The 21,670-nt window shown below is 37.3% G+C and overlaps 2 non-coding genes across 2 annotated transcripts; both read left to right on the forward strand.

The window, feature by feature from the left end:
- The first annotated feature begins 4,539 nt into the window (after positions 1–4,539).
- trnat-agu (transfer RNA threonine (anticodon AGU)) lies at positions 4,540–4,613 on the forward strand. Its single transcript has one exon. It is a non-coding gene; the product is annotated as a tRNA-Thr (tRNA).
- Positions 4,614–6,663: 2,050 nt separating this feature from the next.
- On the forward strand, positions 6,664–6,754 carry trnar-ucu (transfer RNA arginine (anticodon UCU)). Its single transcript is given in 2 exon segments — positions 6,664–6,700; positions 6,719–6,754. It is a non-coding gene; the product is annotated as a tRNA-Arg (tRNA).
- The last annotated feature ends 14,916 nt before the right edge of the window (positions 6,755–21,670 follow it).

The raw sequence follows: 21,670 nt of genomic DNA on the forward strand, positions 1-21,670 counted from the left end.
GTTAGATACTAATACCTAAATGAAAAAACAGGCAATACCTCATTTTACATATACATACATTCCACTACTGACTTCTGCACTATATCACTTGCACTGAGCCCTGATTTTTAAGCGTTTCCCAGATCGTTCAGGCCTGTTGTTCCGGCCTCGTCCCGAATCGGTGCCGTCTGACGTGAAGTTGTCATGATAAAGAATTCAGGAGTCGGTCGTAGTGGGTACCCGGGGAATAGTGGAGCAGGAAGAGGCTGAAGTGAAATATCATTCCTGTTTAACACTGATGTTTCCTCTGGTCCCAGCGGCTCTTGGTGACCTTGTGATTTATGACCCGGCGCTGGAGAAGCAGATCAGAATACAGCTGCACATAAACATGTGTACGCCAGAGCCACGTACAGCCTCATATGCAGCCGCCATTAGTCTTGGATGTGCGCTCAAATTAACGCTGCTTTGAACCCAATGTTTTCCGGCTGTTATACTAAAAAGAAAAAAGAAAAATCACCACTTATCCACGTCTCTGCTTTTGTACATTTGCTTCTGTGAATCCTTGGATTAAGTGCGTTAAAATGTGACGCTTGTTGCAGCTAACTGGCTTTTCCAGCTCACTCTGAATGGCATGAAGTGATGTAGAAAATGAGCTAGATGAAGAGGATTAGGACCCGAGTCTCCGAGTGCTTATCATCTCCCGTAGAACTGGAGTGTAGCCATGGAAACAGGAAGTGAGAGGCAAGCTTCCAAGATGGCCACCAGCTTGTGAATGGGTGCATTCCTCAACGGCAGGGTGTCTGCAGGAGGGAGGAGGGGCGAGCTAGTGTTTACTCCGAAAAGGGACTATATAAATAGTAACTGCTGCTGTTTTAAGGACTTCCTGTCACTAGGTATTCCATAAAACAGTAGTTAAATAAACAATCAGTTTCCCATTGGGGATGCCTGGTCTATACTGGAGCGAAGGCAGGGCTGCGGTGGGTTCAATCCAGGACCTCAGCCTGTGGATTTTAAAGCCCCAGACTGGAGTCATGGAGCTGTTACAGGTCACCACACTCTCTTTCACTCACACCCCGTCTGGTCATATAACCTCCACACACACACAAAATGAGCCTGGATATTCCCAATTCATGCAGTTTTTTTTTTTTTTCTCCGACAAGGAACTTCACTGACTTTTCGATGAGATCTTCAACTGGGTTTTGTTACGTGAGCCACAGTGTCAAAGCCTGATGTGATACTGTTCATCAGAAGAAATAAAGTGGAAGCAAAAGATATAACACAACAAAGAGTTTTTAGAAATGAAGGCAATAATATACGGCCACGACAGCACTAAAGCTCAGTTATAAACCAGTCTGTAAAAGGTCTATTATAGGCTAAAACTTTGTGTTAAAAAGTAGTGGGAACATAATGGATCAAATGAAACTAAAATAACCGCCCACTGGTTGTTTTCATCCGTGAACCAGTCATTTGTCATTTCACAGCCATGTCTGTTCAAACTTGTAAAGACTTCGAAGGAATTTAATGAGATGCATTATGTGAATTTGTTTAGATGCATCTCTGTAAAAAATGTTGTTACCCGTTGGTTCCCATCGTGTTTAAAATGAGTGTCATCAGCTGTTTTAGGTCAGATTGATTTGGAAGTTGGTAGGTAAGTTCTTGATGCAAGGAAAACAAACACATCATTGACCTTACAGCTATAGTTCTTACAGGAGAAACTGATGTGACGCATTGTTTCTGAAATACCATTCAGAAGAAAGATTTGTCCATTGCTATATTGGCTTTTTTGGAGTCAGAAGTGACCATATTTAGACAAAAGTAGCAGAACTAAAGTGAGTCAGAGCTGAGCGGTTGCTACCTGCTAGCTTTTCGACTCAGTAAAATACTGTAGTAATGAGTAACAAACTCATTTTCCAGTGTTACTAGTGGAACCTATCTACAGTGAAGCTTTCTATCAGGAAAATACGTGTTTTATTAAATGAACAGAAACTTTGAGTGCAACCAAAGCTTCTGTTTGACTTGAGATTTTTTAACAGAGGAAAAATGTACAGATGGACCAGATCACTTATTTCACTTATTAAAGGTTCCAAGTACATTGAATGAGACCAGAATGAGTCCTTTCAAAAAAAAAAAAAAAAAAAAAAAAAATTAAAAAAAAATCAATGGGTTAGTATTTTTTGAGAGAAGTTCAGTGTAAGTCTGTGGGCACCAGGGTTTTTGGAGCCAACTAGACCAGGTGTCCAGTGTCCAGTGGAGGTGGTCAGGATGCCTCCCCAGTGGGGTGTTTTGGGTACATCCGTCCAAGAGGAGGCTCTGGGAAATGGACGGATGGACGGACGGATGGAACTTTTGTCATGATTTGGTGCTATATACAAAAATTGGATGTATGGATGTATGGATGGATGGATGGAACTTTTCTCATGATTTGGCACTAAATAAAAAAATGGATGGACAGACGGACGGAAGGATGGACGGATGGATGGATGGATGGAACTTTTGTTATGATTTGGCACTATCTAAATCAAATTGGATGGATGGATGGATGGAACTCTTGTCATGATTTGGCACTAAATTAAAAAAAAAATGGATGGACGGATGGACAGACGGACGGGTGGACGGATGGATGGATTGGATGGAACTTTTGTTATGATTTGGCACTATCTAAATAAAATTGGATGGATGGATGGATGGAACTTTTGTCATGATTTGGCACTAAATAAAAAAATGGATGGACGGATGGACAGACGGGTGGACGGATGGATGGATGGATGGATGGATGAATGGATGATTAGAATGTAATATCCACCCTATGTTTTCCACCCAGACAGGATGGTGTAAAAGATAATCTCGTGGCCTGCAGCTAAATTATCCATGATGAATTAAATCAGTTATGTGTATGGTTATTTGGATAGGCTTATTTCTTTATTTCAACTGTGGTGTGATGATGATAGACTTGGTAAATTACTTGATGCATTACTACTGTTGTCTGAATGAATTTGTTTAATCCAGTTTTTCTATGATCTTACCTTCATATCATTATTTATCAGCCTTGTCCAATGTAAATGTAAATATCCTGCGTAACTGTTTGAGTTTACATTTCAGTGGGATTTACATTTTGTTTTTGTCTAGCTCTTTGTTTCTTAATATTTTCTCTTGCACGTATTCTTTGTCCCCCCTGTTCTCTGTAATTCTATGTAATTCCAATGCTGATATGTTACTTTTCCTGCAAACTAAAGTATAACAAAAAAAGAATATGAAGCCGACAGAACTGTTTCATATCAGTGGTGCATTATCATCTTTGTTCTACAGGATCTTTGACTCTATTTATGTACAGTAAAGTATCTGTTACAGCACACATACATACACAATCATGCACACTCTTTCTTTGTTTACTCTTAGTGCATTTTCCTGCGGCTCCACGGTGATTATCTGCAGCGATTGTGTGCCCGGCTCTGCATCGAAAAAAAAAAAAGCGGAAGAAAAAAATCGATGGTATCTTCCCTGGACGGTGTGTTTGACCGCTACGACGCACAAACACCAGTGATACAAGTCCTGAGATGAGGGCGCTGTCTGAGTTTGTGGTATCAAACAGAAGAGGACAGCAGACATTTATCACACCCTGGCATCCGGTCCACAGCGTTCTCCACTCTGTCCAACTGTAATCTCTGCAGAATTCCTCCAAGTAAACAAACAAACAAACAAACATGTTGCCGTCATGAAACATCCTCTGCAGCCTCTGCGTTCCGTTTGTGTGTTATTTTAGCACCTGTTGGAATGCCATAAACTTCCAAAGGCCATAATGAGATAAGTTTAACCATGTAAACATTTTGGGCATGTGCTCTGCTTGAAGGCTGACATATGCACTCTGTGAAATCTGGATTGAGGAATGCATGCTGACAGCTTCATGGTCCGGGCTGAAAACAGACTGGATGTTCTTTGACAATGGCAGCTGGTGGATGTTTTTGTGTTGGTTTATTATCGACTACTGTATATGTATGTGCAGATGATTACCAGAGATTTATTTTGCCCGACAGCTTTTCAGCAGATGAGGCATGAATGCATTTGCAGGTTTACAGTAGCCACGACACTGCTCATGGATGTTTGTGGGTCAAGTCACGCGCCTCTTGACTTTGAATCAAAAAATCAGAATTGAGAAAATGATTTCAAACTTTTTGTAGTTCAGTAAAATAACATCTTAAGTTTCTAAATCCATTAAAATTTTTGTCAAAAAAGGATTTTCAAGAAAATTACAGATCTTTTTATATGAACTAAATTCAGTCCCTCGGAAAGTTCTCTAAGAATGAATAATAACATAACTTATCACTGCTGTAATTTGAAATCTCAATCATATATTTCTATTTTCAATATAGTTTTACGACCTTTTATACATCCTTTTATCACCACAAAAATCATTTTGTCTGAAAAATTGGTGTGAATTCCTTTTTTAAGAATTTTAATATCAGATGGTGCTGGTTATGTAGGGAATTTCACTTTTCTTAAAAAACATGTTTTTTTTTTTTTAAATAACTAATTAATCAAATGAGCATCAGTGGCACAAACAGTGGCGCTGTGGCTTAGTTGGTTAAAGCGCCTGTCTAGTAAACAGGAGATCCTGGGTTCGAATCCCAGCAGTGCCTTTTTGCTTATGGTCCCTGAATGCATCCAGAGGAGGAGGCAAGGAGGGTCCTTGATAGTATTTGAATGGGAGACTACCAGGGGATACCAGAAACTCCAACCTGACCTACTTTACCTCAATAATTCCACTTAATTTCGTGTACAATGAAATGGTTTGCCTCCTATTTCACTGTTTTACTTCACAAAGATGGATGTCCTCACTACTTTTTGGATAGGGCAGTGTTTTTCAACCTTGGGGTCGCCTGGAATTCAAATGGGGTCGCCTGAAATTTCTAGTAATTGCTAAACATAAAAATAAAAAAACTTACTGATAAAAATGTATGGTGAGTTGACAGAGACAATCCCAATCCATAACAGACATGACAAACTGTGAAGCTGAAAATGAAGCACTGTGGTTCTGTTTATCTGTCAAATGTTCATTGTGGTCAGTTTCAGATGCTGCAGCTCTTTCATAATTCATATTTTGAGTTCTTGTTTGTTCAGTATTAATTGTCAGCCTTGTAAATCCAAGCTGGACTGACTGTACATATCCTGACCAAGGAAAATCAAATTCTCACTTTGTGCAGTAATCTACACCTGGCTTTTCTGCCTCCGTCCATAATAATATACATTATATAGACTAAATGTCATCTAAAATTAATGTTTATTTGAAACAAAGTATAGCAAACTATTACATGATTAACAGCAAATTAATTTTAGCCAAAAAAAAGTATCTGTTTTGAATGTCTGGGGTCGCCAGAAATTTGTGATGTTAAAATGGGGTCACGAGCCAAAAAAGATTGAGAACCACTGGGAGAGGGCAATGTCATCCCCATTATTGGTTATTATTATGTCCTGGCACATTGACCTATGGGGAACCGTGGGTTCTAGATCCTCTGATACAGTTCATTCGTTTACTTTTTCGGTCAATTCCACTGGCATTTTCAGTTGAGTAACCTCTCAGCTGGCATGTTTGTTTCTGCACATGAAATTTGACACCATGGCAATGTAGCCCTATTGTTTATCTGCTGCTAGATAACCCACTTCAATTCTATGATTCTATAATTCTGGGTAAGGCTATTGTATGGCTGTTCTATTCCAAAATTACAAATATCTCCAAAAATATTGGTCCTATCAATTTGCCACTTTCACTAGTCTCTTTCATGACCAAAAATACATAAGTATGATAAACTGCAACAGTCAGCTCTTTCAGGATTTTGTGTGATGCCTGAGACACACACACAGAGTCCACGTCCCTTGAATAGAATAGAATAGAATAGAATAGAATAGAATAGATCTTTAGTGTCACTGTTATAGGAACAATGAAAATCAGTTTAGCAGCTCTGTTTCTGTTTAGCAGCAAACACCTAAAGTGCAAAAAGACTGTATAAATAGATCACACAAAATTATACTGAAAATATATAGTCCAAAATATTGACAATATACAAAAAATACAAAGAAATACTAAAATGTAAAAAAAAAAAAAAAAAAAAAAAAAAAAAAGCCAATTCTATACTGCAGATAAAATAAATATATACAACATATAAAGGATATAAACAGGTAATCTAGGTTATGTTTTAAAATTATTTCTAATGCATGTTTGTTGTAATTTTTAAAAGTGATTGTGTTCTAAATTACACAGTACGAAGTGTTAAAGCTGACAGATCCACCCCTTCATTCTGAAGCTCTTTCCTCTCAGTCCAAATCAAAAGACTAAATACGGACATAGACATTTCATTTCATTTTATTTCATTTATTAAGATCCCCATCAGCAACTTCTACATAACAAGTTTGACTATTTTCATTAATGCTACACCATTCACGCCCACTAACACACACACAAACAGGACATATAATACAACAGGCCACTGCAATAAAAATAAATAAACAAACAAAATAATTGCTATACATTTATACTCATTCACCAAACCATAGACAAACCTGTTTTGTGCTGTGTTGAGGACATTTGGGAGCTTTCAGAGGTCAACCAACAGTGAAGTTTTAAGGCCTGTTATAGTACAGGCTAATAAAAGCTGATAGCTGACTCACTGGCTGGTTTAGTTTACACCAGCTGGCTCTGTGGCGCAATGGATAGCGCATTGGACTTCTAGTACAACTGGTAGCAGACATTCAAAGGTTGTGGGTTCGAGTCCCACCAGAGTCGGAGTTTTGGCCTAGAAGGCAGTCAGATTCCATAAAACATTACAGGGAATTCCTGGTTAAATTACCCTTGAGCAGAGCACTCAACCCCTTCCTAATTCCCCACTGGTCTATGGTGTGAGGTGTTCCTGCATGTTCAGCTAGTCATGGGTTAAAAGTGTTGTGTTACACATCCAGATCTACAACATATGCTGGCAAATAATAAAAAATAGGCTTGACATTTAACATCTAAGTCAACCTTAGGGGATATCAAAGGCAAGGAACAACACAAAAGGCAAATGCATATCTGTAGTTAGAGTAGAATTATGGAAGAACCTTCATAAAGAACTACAAACATGCACATCAGTCACTACATTTAAAGGGATGATTAAAACTAAGGTATTCAATAAGTATAAAATACTAGAAAAGTACTTGGAGAGCGCAGACCTCCGCCAAGGAAGACACACCCCCCCCCCCCCGATCAGCACCAAAATGTAATCATTTGTTCCTTGTGCCAGTATCAACATTTCCTGAAAATTTCATCCAAATTGAACTTTTTGAGTTATCTTGCTAACAGACAAACAAACGGACAAAAAACCCTGATGAAAGCATGACCCCTGCCCTTCCTTGGCAGAGGTAATAATTAGGATAAAGTAAGGCAATTATCAGTATGAATCTAAAATTTTGCTTAGATCATATTATTTGTTTTATTATATTATTGTTTAAAACTGTGCCATCTTGTTATCTTGTTTTGTTTCTGCAGCTTTCCTTCTTGTAAATAGGGTAGACATAAATAAGATGATACTTCAGCGTACGCCTTTTCACCTTTTTAATATAGAAATGCAAACTGTATGTATGTATATATCATGTTCTATTGAATGGACACATAAATTACTATGACTATAAAGTCTATTATTTATTCATTCATTTATTTATTTATTTAACCTTTATTTAACCAGGAAGTCCCACTGAGATTAGGAATCTCTTTTACAAGGGAGACCTGGCCGAGATAGCAGCCATACAAAGTCCAAAAAACATAAAACTCATACATGATACACAATGAACAATAAAACACAAAAACAACTATTCAACCATAATGGCATCAAGAAAAACAGTGACATTCCTCCTTCACTGCATTCTCCACGATACTTTTAAAATCATTAATAGAAATGAATTAATAAATATGTCAATAAATTTGGTACTAAAAACTGTCAGCCATTAAAATTCACCTCCATTGTGGGTGCAATTTTAGTTTTTAAAGGCTGTTATTTTCCACCAAAATCCTTAATACTAGTTGAGAAGGCAAATCTCCACCATCGGCCGCTATTATAGTCACGTTCAAGAGCCAACAGCTTGTAAAATCAGGAATTTGTAAAACATCCAATCAGCTTTGGATACTTTTTAACTATAACTTGAGTAAAAGTTGAATCAGTGCATCTACTTTCACCAAAGTCTTGTTATCTGTATTCTACATGACTAAAGAATGTACAGGCCTGATTAAAGGGGACGCAGATATATTTGACATTTGCACCAGCTCTTTCCCATATTTATTCTTCTATATACCGTACCATATGGATGCAGGTTTTATCTCTCCGACCGCTATCCACTGTCTATCCAATGGCACGAGAGGTTTGTTTGGTCGACTCAAACCCCACAGGAGTGACTTTCCCCCGGAACAGGATGAGCCGGGGGAGGGGGAGGGGGTGGGGGTGGGGGTGGGGGTCTGAGGCAGATGTGAAGTGAAGACACTGATGTCTTCATAATAATCTGCTCTTCTCATGCTATCTCGCCCAGTACTGCCCATCTCTTCCCCTCGCTCTCCCTCATGCCAGAGAGACGATCTAGATCCGTGAACAATCTCGTCCATCCAGGGGGCTGTAGCGCTCGCTCTGCCCCATAAATCTCAGCTCCCTCAGGGACAGAGGCAGAGTGCCAGATAGAGCTGTCTGAAAACCTTCTGTTTCAAATTAGTCCCTGTAACTCTTAATCTTGGTCCGTATCGACGTACACTGAAGGATGGAGTCGCTGAGTTTGGGACTGATGAAGGGCTGTCGCTGCTCCTGTGGTCTCCTGATCAGGGCACTGAAAGGCGCTTTACAGGCCTGTTAAAGACGAATAAAAAGCCTGCTCTAAAGAGGCATATATTTCATGGCCTGTGTGCTTCCACAGTTAATGTCCCGGCGCAGCATGAGATCGCTGGACTTCCTCCCTTACTTTACCTCTGTGCCCTGATGGGCCGAGGTCATGGCAGAGCTGTGTACTCCACATGAAATGGAGTGCAGCGAAATGGACAAGTCAAATTTGGTGTGTCCACACAGGAGTAATTACAGGTTTAGAACTTACATTCAGTGTGGAGCCAGAACACATTTGATCGTTTAGGCCTCTGTTTTAATTGCTGTAATATAATATAACTTATTATGTTTGATTTTTTTTCATTTCATTTCACATGTTTATTTCAAACCTGCTACCACATTTATACACTTAACAGACGACAACTGGACAACACATGGTTTGAAAAGGGGATGGAAGAAGCATTGCTTTTAAAATTCTAACCCCTCACACCACACAACCCATCACAACATTTCACTACACTAACACAAAACAATACAGAACATTATAGAACAAATGAGAACAATACAGAGCATTAATGAACAAAACAGAACAATACAAGACATTATAGAACAATACAGAACATTACAATATCACATCCTCACAAGACAGGAACATAAACATAAACAGGCCCAGACACACTCTGACCCCATACCCACTCCCCCCAATGGCACCCACACTGTTTAGAGCACAGGTGTCAAACATGCGGCCCGGGGGCCAAATCCGGCCTGCCAAAGGCTCCGGTCCAGCCCTTGGGATGAATTTGTGAAATGCAAAAATTACACTAAGATATTAACAATCCTTTTAGTTCAGGTTCCACATTCTGACCAATTCAATCTCAAGTGGGTCAGACCAGTAAAATACTATCAAAATAACATATAAATATTGACAACTCCAATTTTTTCTCTTTGTAAATGTAAATATTTTCATGTATTTACACTAAAACAAAGTATAATTTTGCAAAAAAAAAATGTGAATAGCCCGAACAAATATGAACAACCTGAAATGTCGTAAGAGAAGTAAGTACATTTTTACCAATATTCTGCCTGTTACTAAATGTTTTGTGTCCTTGTAGGTCCACTGTGATCTGTAAGTTATAATGTGCATATGTAAATGATAAACTGAGGCAGAATATTGTTAAAATTACACTTATTTTTTTCAGTTTGTTCATGTTATTCACATCTTTTGAAAGGATAGTTTGTAGATGTAAACCTTTTCATAATGTAAATTTGCTTTTTTCACTCTAAAACATAGAGTAAGTTTGGAGTTGACATTATTTCTATACTATTATGTTATTATTCTAGTGGTCTGGCCCACTGCAGATCAAATTTAGCTGAATCTGCTCCCTGAACTAAAATGAGTTTGACACCCCTGGTTTAGAGCATCAATGTCACTGTATCTCCTCCAAGTACTTCTTGATTAATCATCAAACAAATGGTTTTAATTAGGCAATAAAGCTTAAATGTCCTAAAAACATAAACTGAAACAAGGTCTTGACATCATCTGTACCAGTGGTGTCAAACTCATTTTAGTTAAGTTTGATCTGAAGTGTACCAGTGAAATAATGACATAAACATTAAATCAATTACATCATCAGCCTTTTACCATCTCAAAAACATTGCCAGAATCAAAGGTTTACCGTCCAAACCAGACTTAGACAGACTTATCCATGCATTTATCTCTAGCAGGTTAGACTACTGTAACAGCCTTCTCACTGGACTCTAAACAAGCTGCCAGACAGCTGCAGTCCATCCAGAACGCTGCTGCTCGAGTCCTGACTAGAACCAGGAAGTACGACCATATTAGTCCTGTGCTCAGATCTGTGCACTGGCTTCATGTCGCTCAGAGAATAGACTTTAAAACAGTTCTGCTGGTCTATGGTCTCGCACCAAAGACATCTGTGACATGTTGGTCCCATATGAACCATCTCGGACCCTGAGAACCTCATGGACTGGTCTTCTGCTGGTGCCCAGAGTCAGGACTAAACAGGTGAAGCTGCGTTTCAGTTCTACGCAGCTAAACTCTGGAACAGTCTTCCCGATGACATGAGATGGATCTGAACTGTGACAATGTTTAAGTCCAGGCTGAAAACAGCTGTTCAACTGTGCATAGAAGAACTGAAAGGGTTCTATCTGCATTCTCCTCTTTTACTTTGTTTTAATTAATTATTATTTATGTTTTACTGATTATTTTTTAATTGTAATTGTGTGTTTTTAACCTGTCTCTTTTCCAGTTTTTGTAAAGCACTGTGAATTGCCCTGTGTATGAATTGTGCTATACAAATAAATCTGCCTTGCTTTGCCATAGTAATATATAAATAATGTCAACTCCAACTTTCCTCTATGTTTTAGAGTGAAAAAAGTAAAATTATGCGATGACAATGTTTACATCTACCAACTATCCTTTAAAACAATGTGAATAACATGAACAAACTGAAATTTCTTAAGAAACCTAAGTGCAATTTTAACAATATTTTGTCTCAGTTTATCATTTACTTTATTTAGTTTATCGTCTTAAAACTTACTTTTATTCTCTGGCTTTGACTCCGTGCGAGTTGTGTGGTCCTCTGTGTCTTTTTAATTAATTAATTAATTTATTTCAATTGATTTTATTACTTTTTAACTATTTGATTTTATTGTTTTATTTATTTTAGTATTTCTTTTAATTGTTTTTACTGTTTGTATGATGTGTAGCACTTTGGAAATGTTCTTGTTGTTTAAATGTGCTATATAAATAAAGTGGATTGGATTTACACATGTACATTACAACGTACAGATCACAGTGGATCTACAAATACATAAAACATTTAATAACAGGCAGAATATTGGTAAACTTGCACTTCAGACATTTTAAAATGTTCATATTTGCTTAGGTTATTTGCGTTTTTGTGAAATTATAGTTTGTTTTAGTGTAAATATAGTAAAATGACATGAAAATGTTTACATTTACAAAGAGAAAAATTTGGAGTTGTGAGTATAGGTTATTATGATAGCATTTTGCAGATCTTAAATGTATTTTTAAGCCTCTCCTGTGATGCTTTTATGTTTTATGTAAAGCACTTTGAATTGTCCTGTACATGAAATGTGCTGCACAAATAAACTTGCCTTGTCTTGATCTGACCCAGCTGAGATTAAATTGGTCTGTATGTGGAACCTGAACTAAAATGATTAATATCTTCGGTGTAATTTTTGCATTTCATAAATTCATCCCAGGGGCCAGATTGGACCCTTTGGCAGGCCGGATTTGGCCCCTTGGCCCCATGTTTGAGACCTCTAATCAGTTCAGTAATGTTGGAACCCATTTATTTCTTCATTATAAATAAAAATACTGAATTTCCATCCTTACCCAATGTTATGGCCTCCTGAATTGATGTTTTCTAAAACGGACAAAATAATTGGCTGTATTTGATGAAAAATTGATGCTGTGACATGTAGCTTCTCACGTCAGCCTCGATCCATTAAGCATATAATCGTCCACTATTGATATGTTATTTTGACGTCCTTAGGGAACACATAAAACCATGAGTGATTACTGCTGCAATTTTCCCTGGGTCAAACCACAGACTGACTATATATTATCCAGTGTGAGTGAAAATTCAGAGTCAGAATCATGGATCACAAGAGAATGTATCATAATATATCTTGGAATGAAACATCAGCAGCTGGGACAAATTGGTTAGAAACAGAGTGACAGGCCAGGTGGAATCTGCGGCGTCGGCGTGGATTGATGGTACAACAGGGATCGTTCACGAGGCTCAGGTTCGCCGCTGTCACACGGGACAGTTTGGAGTCAAGCTCAGAAAAATAAAAAACAAAATTAAATAAATCACTGCATTGCTACAAGTTTAGAATCACAGAAGACAGTGAAACCGTTGACATAGAAGCTAAAAATCTGATCATTATCTGATTTCAGGAGTTATCAGATCATTCAAGTAATCATGTAAACAACATAATCTGATTATAAGAAATCAGATTAACACACCGAGATTTGTCGTCCAATATTCCGATGTAATCATGCATGTATACCTGTTAATCTGATTTATTTGATTCTTTTACATCTACGCATTTGTAATAAGCAAACAAAAAAAACAGGGAAAACAGATGTTGCAGAGTCATGTGAGTGTACATGACCATAAAAATCTGAAAACTAAGAGTAACCAGATAATTGTATGTAATCAGATCTGACAGGTTTAAATGCACTTAAGAAATGCGATAATCAAAAAACCCTCTTTTAGATGTTTAAGTCCATTATTGGATTTCTTTCAGAGTATGTACGAACATACTGATGGTCAACTCAAACTTCCTGTTACTGAGCCTGTTTACATGACCATAACAGTCCGATATCTGGGAGTAATCGGATAACTGCAACAATCAGATCTAACGCATTTACATGCAATTAAGAAATGCGATAATCGAAAACCTCTGGTTTAGACGTTCCAGTCCATTATCGGATTTCTTTCAAAGTATGCACATACATAGTGACAGTAGAATCAAACTTCCTGTTATTGTCTTCTGCTGATGTTTGATTATGTAACTTCTGTTTTTTTTTTGTTGTTTTTTTTTTTACAGTTTTAATTGTTTTTACACATACGCAGACGTAAAAGAACAAAATAAATCAGATTAACCTGTATACATGCAGGAAGACATTGGAGTACTGGAGAGAAATCCAGGTGTGTTAACCTGATTTCTCATAATCAGACTACTGCCATTATCTGATACAAACATCAGATTATCCTGTTTACACGATCACTTGAATAATCCGATAACCCCAAAAATCGGATAATGATCGCAGTATTAGTGTGTATGTAAACAGGCTCAATAACATGAAGTTTGAGTCTACCACCATTACGTACAATTCTCATATTTCTGAAGTCCATGTAAACCCCTCAGATCTGATCTTTAGATTTATCAGATTACTCCCAGTTTCCAGATTTTCATGGTCATGTAAACAGACTCAGTGTGAGTCCAGGGATATTCGATAATAACTGATTTCAACAAGGTGATTATAGGTAAGTCTGGGCAGAAGAACGGAGACCAGTGGATCCCAACCTTTTTTAGCTCGTGACTCCATTTTAACATCACAGATTTCTGACATTTAAAATGGAGGCTTTTTTTTTTTAGGAAAAATTAATTTGTTTTGGATCATGTAATAGTTTGCTATACTATGTTGCAAATAAACGTTAATTTTAGACAACATTTAGTCTATATAATGTATATCATTATGGACGGAGGCAGAAAAGCCAGGTGTAGATTACTGCACAAAGTGAGAATTTGATTTTCCTTGGTCAGGATATGTACAGTCAGTCCAGCTTGGATTTACAAGGCTGACAATTAATACTGAACAAACAAGAACTCAAACTATGAATTATGAAAGAGCTGCAGCATCTGAAACTGACCACAATGAACATTTGACAGATAAACAGAACCACGGTGCTTCAGTTTCAGCTTCACAGTTTGTCATGTCTTTTATGTATTATGATTATCTCTGTCAACTCACCATATATTTTTAATTGGTAATTTTTTTTTTTTTTTAATCAATTACTAGAAATGTCAGGTGTTCCATTTGAATTCCAGGTGACCCCACATGGGATCCTGACCCCAAGGTTGAAAAACACTGCATTAACCCATAAGGACCCAAACATCCACTGGCAACCAACATTATTTACTGATATAACAAGTTAAATACCTGTTGACACACTAATCCTATTGATACATGTAAATAATTGGTGTAAATACACTTTGTCATCTTTTCATGGTCATCAGATATGACCTATTCAGAGGCTCTGTAGTGAACATGGAAACATTGTCATCTTCTACAACATTGATTCACCAGTAAAACCCATGGAGTTGGATCAATGATAGTATTTTTATCAATTACTAAAAATTTCAGGCAACCCCCTATGAATTCCAGGCGAACCCATGTGGGGTCCCAACCCCAAGGCTGAAAAACACTGATGAAGTCAAACTGACTTCAAGTGGTTTTACTGATTGTACTGGAAATTATACTGAGATAAAAACAGTTGTCTTGTCTGTAACTACTGTTGTCTTATTTGTAAATTGACTTTCAGCAGGTTCATTTACAACATATAAATAATCTTCCTTCAAAACACACTGTTCACAACAAAACAAACAAAACAAAACTGAGGTTCCTTGGTTGAAACAGTCATCCTTCTTCACAACTCCTGAAGTAAACAAGATTTTCTAAATGGAGTTAATAACAGCTTGTGCTGCATAATAAGAATATTTTATCACCACAATTTACAGCCATTTAGACTGTCCTTTCTGATTATGCTGTGGTTACACACATATTCTTTGTGATGAAAGATTTGCTTGCTACTGTACGGTCAGTTTGTTAGTGGAGAACTGTCAACTCATGAGAATTTAGGACATAATAATGACATACCATCCACTAATTTGGCTGTGGAAGCTATTGATTATATTCCATGTTTGCCTAAAGACCCCATTCAGTCAAGTTATAAGACAAAATACTCTGCATTAAATAATAATGTGCATTTAATTAGTGTGGCTTCCATTAAACAGTTGAAGATTTGATGGAAGAAAATGTTTGACACCCTCTCAACTATCATAGAAATCTTAGGAAACTTCTCTAAATATACAATTAATTTACTGCATCAATACCTTGCCACCAACTGTAAAATTTCTGGTGAGATGCCTCAAAAGACATCTACTTCCTCAAGAAGAACAACAAAAGATGAAGAGGAGGAAGCTCCAGACATGGAGCCATGAGTCCTGCATATGTAAGCCATTATCGTGTCCATATAATTTAGCTTAACGTTTCAGGAGCTAAAATTACTTTTAACTGGTGTCTAACCTGGTACAAATATGAAAACATTAAAGAGCATCCAAAACCTCCCATTGCAAAATAGAGTTTTTGCCGCCTGAAAACAGAGTCCAGAGAAGGGGGTGGAATTCTTGTTTCTAGTCCGACCACTTCCTGTCCAAACTACAATTTTATAACAGGTAATTATAGAACTTTTGGCCAATGACTGCAGCTTTAAAACTGATAAATCAATGCATCTCAATGTGTTACTCTTCAAGTCATCCCTCAACCAGCTTTGAGGATAGAGTTTCTGCAGCCCCAGATTCTACTTATTAAACTTTTTATTTCTATTTATGAAATAAAAAAAATAAACATGCATTAACATTGTTGGTAATATAAACAATTTTCCATGTTCTACAGAGACAGTGTTTGGATCTTTCCAATTCAAATATTGTTAAATGTAGGTTTTTTTTTAAAGGTTTGCCCAATTTTTTTTTTTTTTTTTTTTTACATACAACTGTATAAATATAGATGATCTCACACTATATTCAATCTGGTTTTAATCTAACAATATTTAAGAGCATCAAAAACCTCACATTGCAAAATAGATTTTTTGCAGCCCAGAGAAGGGGGCAGAATTCTTGTTTCCAGTCCAACCACTTCCTGTCCAAACTACCATATTCTAGCAGGTAATTATGGAACTTTAGGCCGATGACTGCAGCTTTAAAAATGATAAGTCAGTACATCTCAATGCGTTACTGGTTAAGTTGTCCCTCAACTAACTTTTTGATTTTAAGGAAATCTGAAAACTACATTCAAAATCTCCCATTTTAGGATAGAGTTTCTGCAGCCCCAAATTCTACTTATGAGACTTTTTATTTCTAATCATGAAATAAAAAAGTAAACATGCATTAACATTGTTTTCAATATAGTCCATTTGCCATGTCCTACAGAGACTGTGTTTGGATCTTTTCAACTAAAATATCGCTAAATTGTGCGATTTTTTTAAAGGTTTGCCCGAATTTTTGCAATCAGTTGTATAAATGGAAATGTCCTCAAGTTGCATTGAACCTGGTATCGATATGAAAATGTTTAAGAGCATCCAAGACCTCCCACTGCCAAATAGAGTTTTTGCAGCCTGAAAACAGAGTCCAGAGAAGGGGGCAGAAATTCTGTTTCCTGTTCGACCACTTCCTGTCCGAACTACCATATTCTAACAGGTAATTATGGAACTTTTGGCCGATGACTGCAGCTATAAATCAATGAGTCTTAATGCGTTACTGGTTAAATCGACCCTCAACCAGCTTTTTAATTTTGATGAAATCTGAAAACAACATTCAAAATCTTCCATTTTAGGATAGTCTGACTGTGTTTAGATCTTTTCATGTAAAATATCACTAAACTTTGCTATTTTTTTTTATGTTTGCCCAAATCTTTGCATACATTTGGTATTAATCTGACAATATTTAAGAGCATCAAATATCTCACATTCCAGGTTAGAGTCCAGAGAAGGAGACCAAATTCTTGTTTCCAGTCCGACCACTTCTTGTCCAAACTACCATATTCTAACAGGTAATTATGGAACTTTAGGCCGATGACTCCACCTTTAAAACTGATAAATCAAGATGTCTCAATGCGTTACTGGTTAAGTCATCCCTCAACCAGCTGTTTGATTTTGAAGAAATCTGAAAACAACATTCAAGATCTCCCATTTTAGGATAGAGTTTCTGCAGCCCCAAATTCTCCTTTTAAAGTTTTTATTTCTATTTAGGAAATAAAAGCTAAATATGCATTAACATTGTTGGGAATATTGTCCATTTTCCATGTTCTGCCAAGACTGTTTGGATCTTTTCAACTAAAATATCGCTAAACTGCAATTTTTTTAAGGTTTGCCCAAATTTTTGCATACAGTCGTATACATATAAATATCCTCATGCTGTATTGAACCTGATATCAGTATGAAAATGTTTAAGATCATCCAAAACCACATTGCAAAATAGAGTTTTTGCAACCTGAAAAGTCCGGAGAAGGGGGTAAAATTCTTGTTTCCAGCCTGACTACTTCGTGTCCAGACTACCATATTCTAATGGGTAATTATGGAACTTCTGGCCAATGACTGCAGCTTTAAAAGTGATGAATTAATGAGTCTCAATGTGCTAGTGGTTAAGTCATCCCTCAACCAGCTTTTTTATTTTGATGAAATCTGAAAACAACATTCAAAATCTTCCATTTTCGGATAGTCTGACTGTTTAGATCTTTTCATTTAAACTATCACTAAATTTTGCTATTTTTTTAAGGTTTGCCCAAATCTTTGCATACATCTGGTATTAATCTGACAATATTTAAGAGCATCAAATATCTCACATTGCAGGTTAGAGTCCAGAGAAGGAGACCAAATTCTTGTTTCCAGTCCGACCACTTCTTGTCCAAACTACCATATTCTAACAGGTAATTATGGAACTTTAGGCCGATGACTCCACCTTTAAAACTGATAAATCAATGCGTCTCAGGTTACTCGTCAAGTCGTCCCACAACCAGATTTTGGGGTTTGAGGAATTCCTTTCGACCCCACATCAGAGTTAATCTCCTGTGTTTTAATCTGACTCATGGATATTAAGAGCAGCTTCCTCGGCCCCGGTCCCATCACCTTTGACCCCCGCTGTAATCCGCCTCTCCCATCAGCTCATTAAGCCCAAGGAGTTCACACCTCTTGCCATGTTGGGCCCAGCTGTGCCCCCACCCCACCCCGCCACCCCTATCCCCGGTGCCCAGGCCGGCCTGGGGGTGTCAGGAAAGGCTGCCAGCTTCACAGGACCGGGCCTCTGATCTCTGCTAAAAATGCTATAAATCACAGAGTTTAGGTGATGGTCCAAAGTGCTCATTAAAGTAGGCAATAATAAATGGGGAGAGAATGAAAGCCTCTCTTACCTGTCAGCCTGGACCGGGTAATGAGACGAGCCTGTTGGACTCCACTAATGACTGATGATTAGGAAAAGGGGAGATGGAGTGTTAACAAAGGTGGAAGTACAGAGCAGCGGTCATAAATGTTTCACAGCTACAACAGGCGCTATTCTTTCTGAGTGCACAAAATACCTCGTTTGTTCTATGTTGTGTACTTTAGTTCATGGCTGATTTGTTAGAGTCAGATCTGTGTTTATGTTTTATGTCTTTTAATGTCAGCGTGAACCACAGTAACGTGGATCTTGGCGTAGTTTTGTGGACATTTGTAAAGAAATGACAAGCCAGTTTATTAATTAACCTAACAAATAAATCTTGTTAGGTTGATATTTCTCCAAAGAAGGGGTTGTGGTCTGTAAAGTGTCGAAGTAGTGGAGCTGTACTGAAACACTGAGTTAAACCACAGCTAATCCAGCCACAGTACATCTCACTGTTTACTTGTATTTCATAAAACTGGACAGAGTGCGAAAAATATTCAGTATTTTATTCTTATTAAATAGATGCCTAGATAGCATAGTGGTACCTAGCATATTAGCATATACTTCTTCAATGCCTCAACACTACATGATCCACTGCAGAGCAAGGTTATTATCCCCAGATAGCAAAGAGACACTGGGACGGATCTGGAACAGAATCGCTGACTGATTCGGCCCGAAACCGTTTGGCGGATCTGGCCCAGTGTCAAAACACACATCGGGCCAAAACAGGCACGGCTCCGCAAAACGGATCTTCTACAGAAATGGTCCAGCTCTGGCCCAGCTTCGTTCAATCACATCTAGAATATACACAAGAATCATGTTGGCTCAGATTTGTATTACGACTGGTCCAGATTCATATTACGATTCTGGTCCAGATCAGCATTACAACTTTGAAAATCAGTCTTGGTTGTGTGATAGGAGACTGTTCTGGGCCAACTCTGTAACCCAGCACAACTCCGGAACTGCTAGAGAGAGCTGAAAGACAGATCAGATGCAGATTTGGTCCAAAGTCAGAAAACGGATGTGAGCTATAAACGGATGTAAAGACTTTAATGTGGATCCAGCCCAAAGGTAATTGCTATCTGGGTTGTTAACCAAAACTAACGACATGATGAAAACTAGAATTGAAAAAACATTTTTGTTAACTGAAATAAAGAAAAACTATAATTAAAAGAAAAAAACGATAACTGAAACTGTATTGTGTGCTTATAAAACTAACTAAAACATATAAAAATTATAGATAAAATACCCTTCGTTTTTGTCTTTGTCAATGTCGGATTGATATGAAATCGATTTATTTCGGTCTAGCAATTTTAGCTAGCGGCACCGTACGGTACTTCACAGTCCGTCACTTGTCATTTAGAGTTGTCTTCCCGTCCCCACTCTACCTGGAAACATTGAGACTAAAGTTGGGAGAAAACCGAGTCCTGTACGGGATTTATTTGAATTCGACGGTGAAGAAGATAAAAGATACGATAAAACTAAACTTAATACTAAAACTAAGCATTTAGAAAAAAATGAAAACTAATAAAAACTAGCAAACCTGCTGTAAAAACGAATTAAAACTAACTGAATTAGAGAAAAAAAAGTCAAAACTTAGTAAAACTAAACTATAATGAAAAATCCAAAACTATTATAACCTTGCTGCTGAGGCCCAATTTGTTGTACATGTGTGAGAATACTACTTCCTTCCATGCATATTTCTAAGTAATTTTACGGAGATTTAAAGACAACAAACATACATGTATAACTTTTGTTTTAGTGGTTTAGAAAATATAGGATTTGTTTATTTATTTATTTATTTTTATCTATGATTGTCCCAATCAGCTAACATTAGCTAATAAGTTTGTCAAGGGACAATTTATGTGTCCGGACGATGTGAGTCGCACATGTGTAGACATCGTCCAGAGACTCAAATCATCCCTTGACACACGGCTCACATCTTACCTGGCACACACACACACACACACACACACACACACACACACACATATGGTCACAGTTAACACAGCATGGCTCTGAATGGAGGGGGGGGGGGGGGGTGAGATCGGCCCCGTCAGACCGCTCCTCTCCACCGGTCTGGATACGAACACTCAGAACCAGGTCTCACTGGGTCCAGGTTGCTCATGGTCCTGTTTCAGAGCCATGAATCCCTGCAGGACAGCTGTCAAAAGATGATTTGAGTCTGTGAAAAACGTCTACGCATGCATGACTCACATCGTCCAGAGACTCTAATCGTCCTTTGAAAGAGTTAACGGTGGCTAATGTTAGCTAGCATGCTAACAGCAGTTCACTACTTCAGACTGATACACAATACATTTGTGTCAATACAAGTTATTTTATTTTATCCAAAAATTTGTGGCTTATTTCATCATTTAATCATTACTTGCATATATTCATTTTATATTTGTACAATCTGTTAATATTATTTCTTCGCTAATTTTCTGTGCTTTATGCATTATGTCAAAGTTGAATTTGATTAATAAATAAAATATAGCAAACTCTCTGTTTCAGTCACATTCTTTATCACAGTGTTTACTACTGGTGAAAAAGAGAATCAAAATGATTTTGTGTTCAACAAATAAACATTTTTCTTTAATAGTTTGGTTGATGTCTGTTTATTATTGCTCATTGTAAATCAAATTATCCCCCACAGATAATAAAGATACATTCAACCTTGAACCTATTAAATAAGGCACAGGTGTCAAACATGCGGCCCGGGGGCCAAAACCGGCCCGCCAAAGGTTCCAATCCAGCCTGCGGGATGAATTTGCAAAGTGCAGAAGATATTAACAGTCAGGGGTGTCAAACTGGAAAATAATAGCATAATAACATAGAAATAATGACTCCAAATTTTCTTCTTGGTTTAATGTGAAAAAAATAATATGACATTATGCCTCTAAATAATGGCGACACCTCTTCGATTTATTGCAAAGAACATTAAATTTGGATATCCTTTAGTAATAAAACATCAATAATAAATAAATAATTATAAATAATAAAATAAAATTAACAATATTCTGCCTGTTTTGTGTCTTGGTAGATCTGATCTGTAATGCACATGTATAAATCATAAATTGAGGCATAATATTGATCAAATTTTTCTTATTATTTTT

Source organism: Sphaeramia orbicularis, chromosome 13 (genome assembly GCF_902148855.1).
Source record: "Sphaeramia orbicularis chromosome 13, fSphaOr1.1, whole genome shotgun sequence".
Classification (NCBI taxonomy): domain Eukaryota; kingdom Metazoa; phylum Chordata; class Actinopteri; order Kurtiformes; family Apogonidae; genus Sphaeramia; species Sphaeramia orbicularis.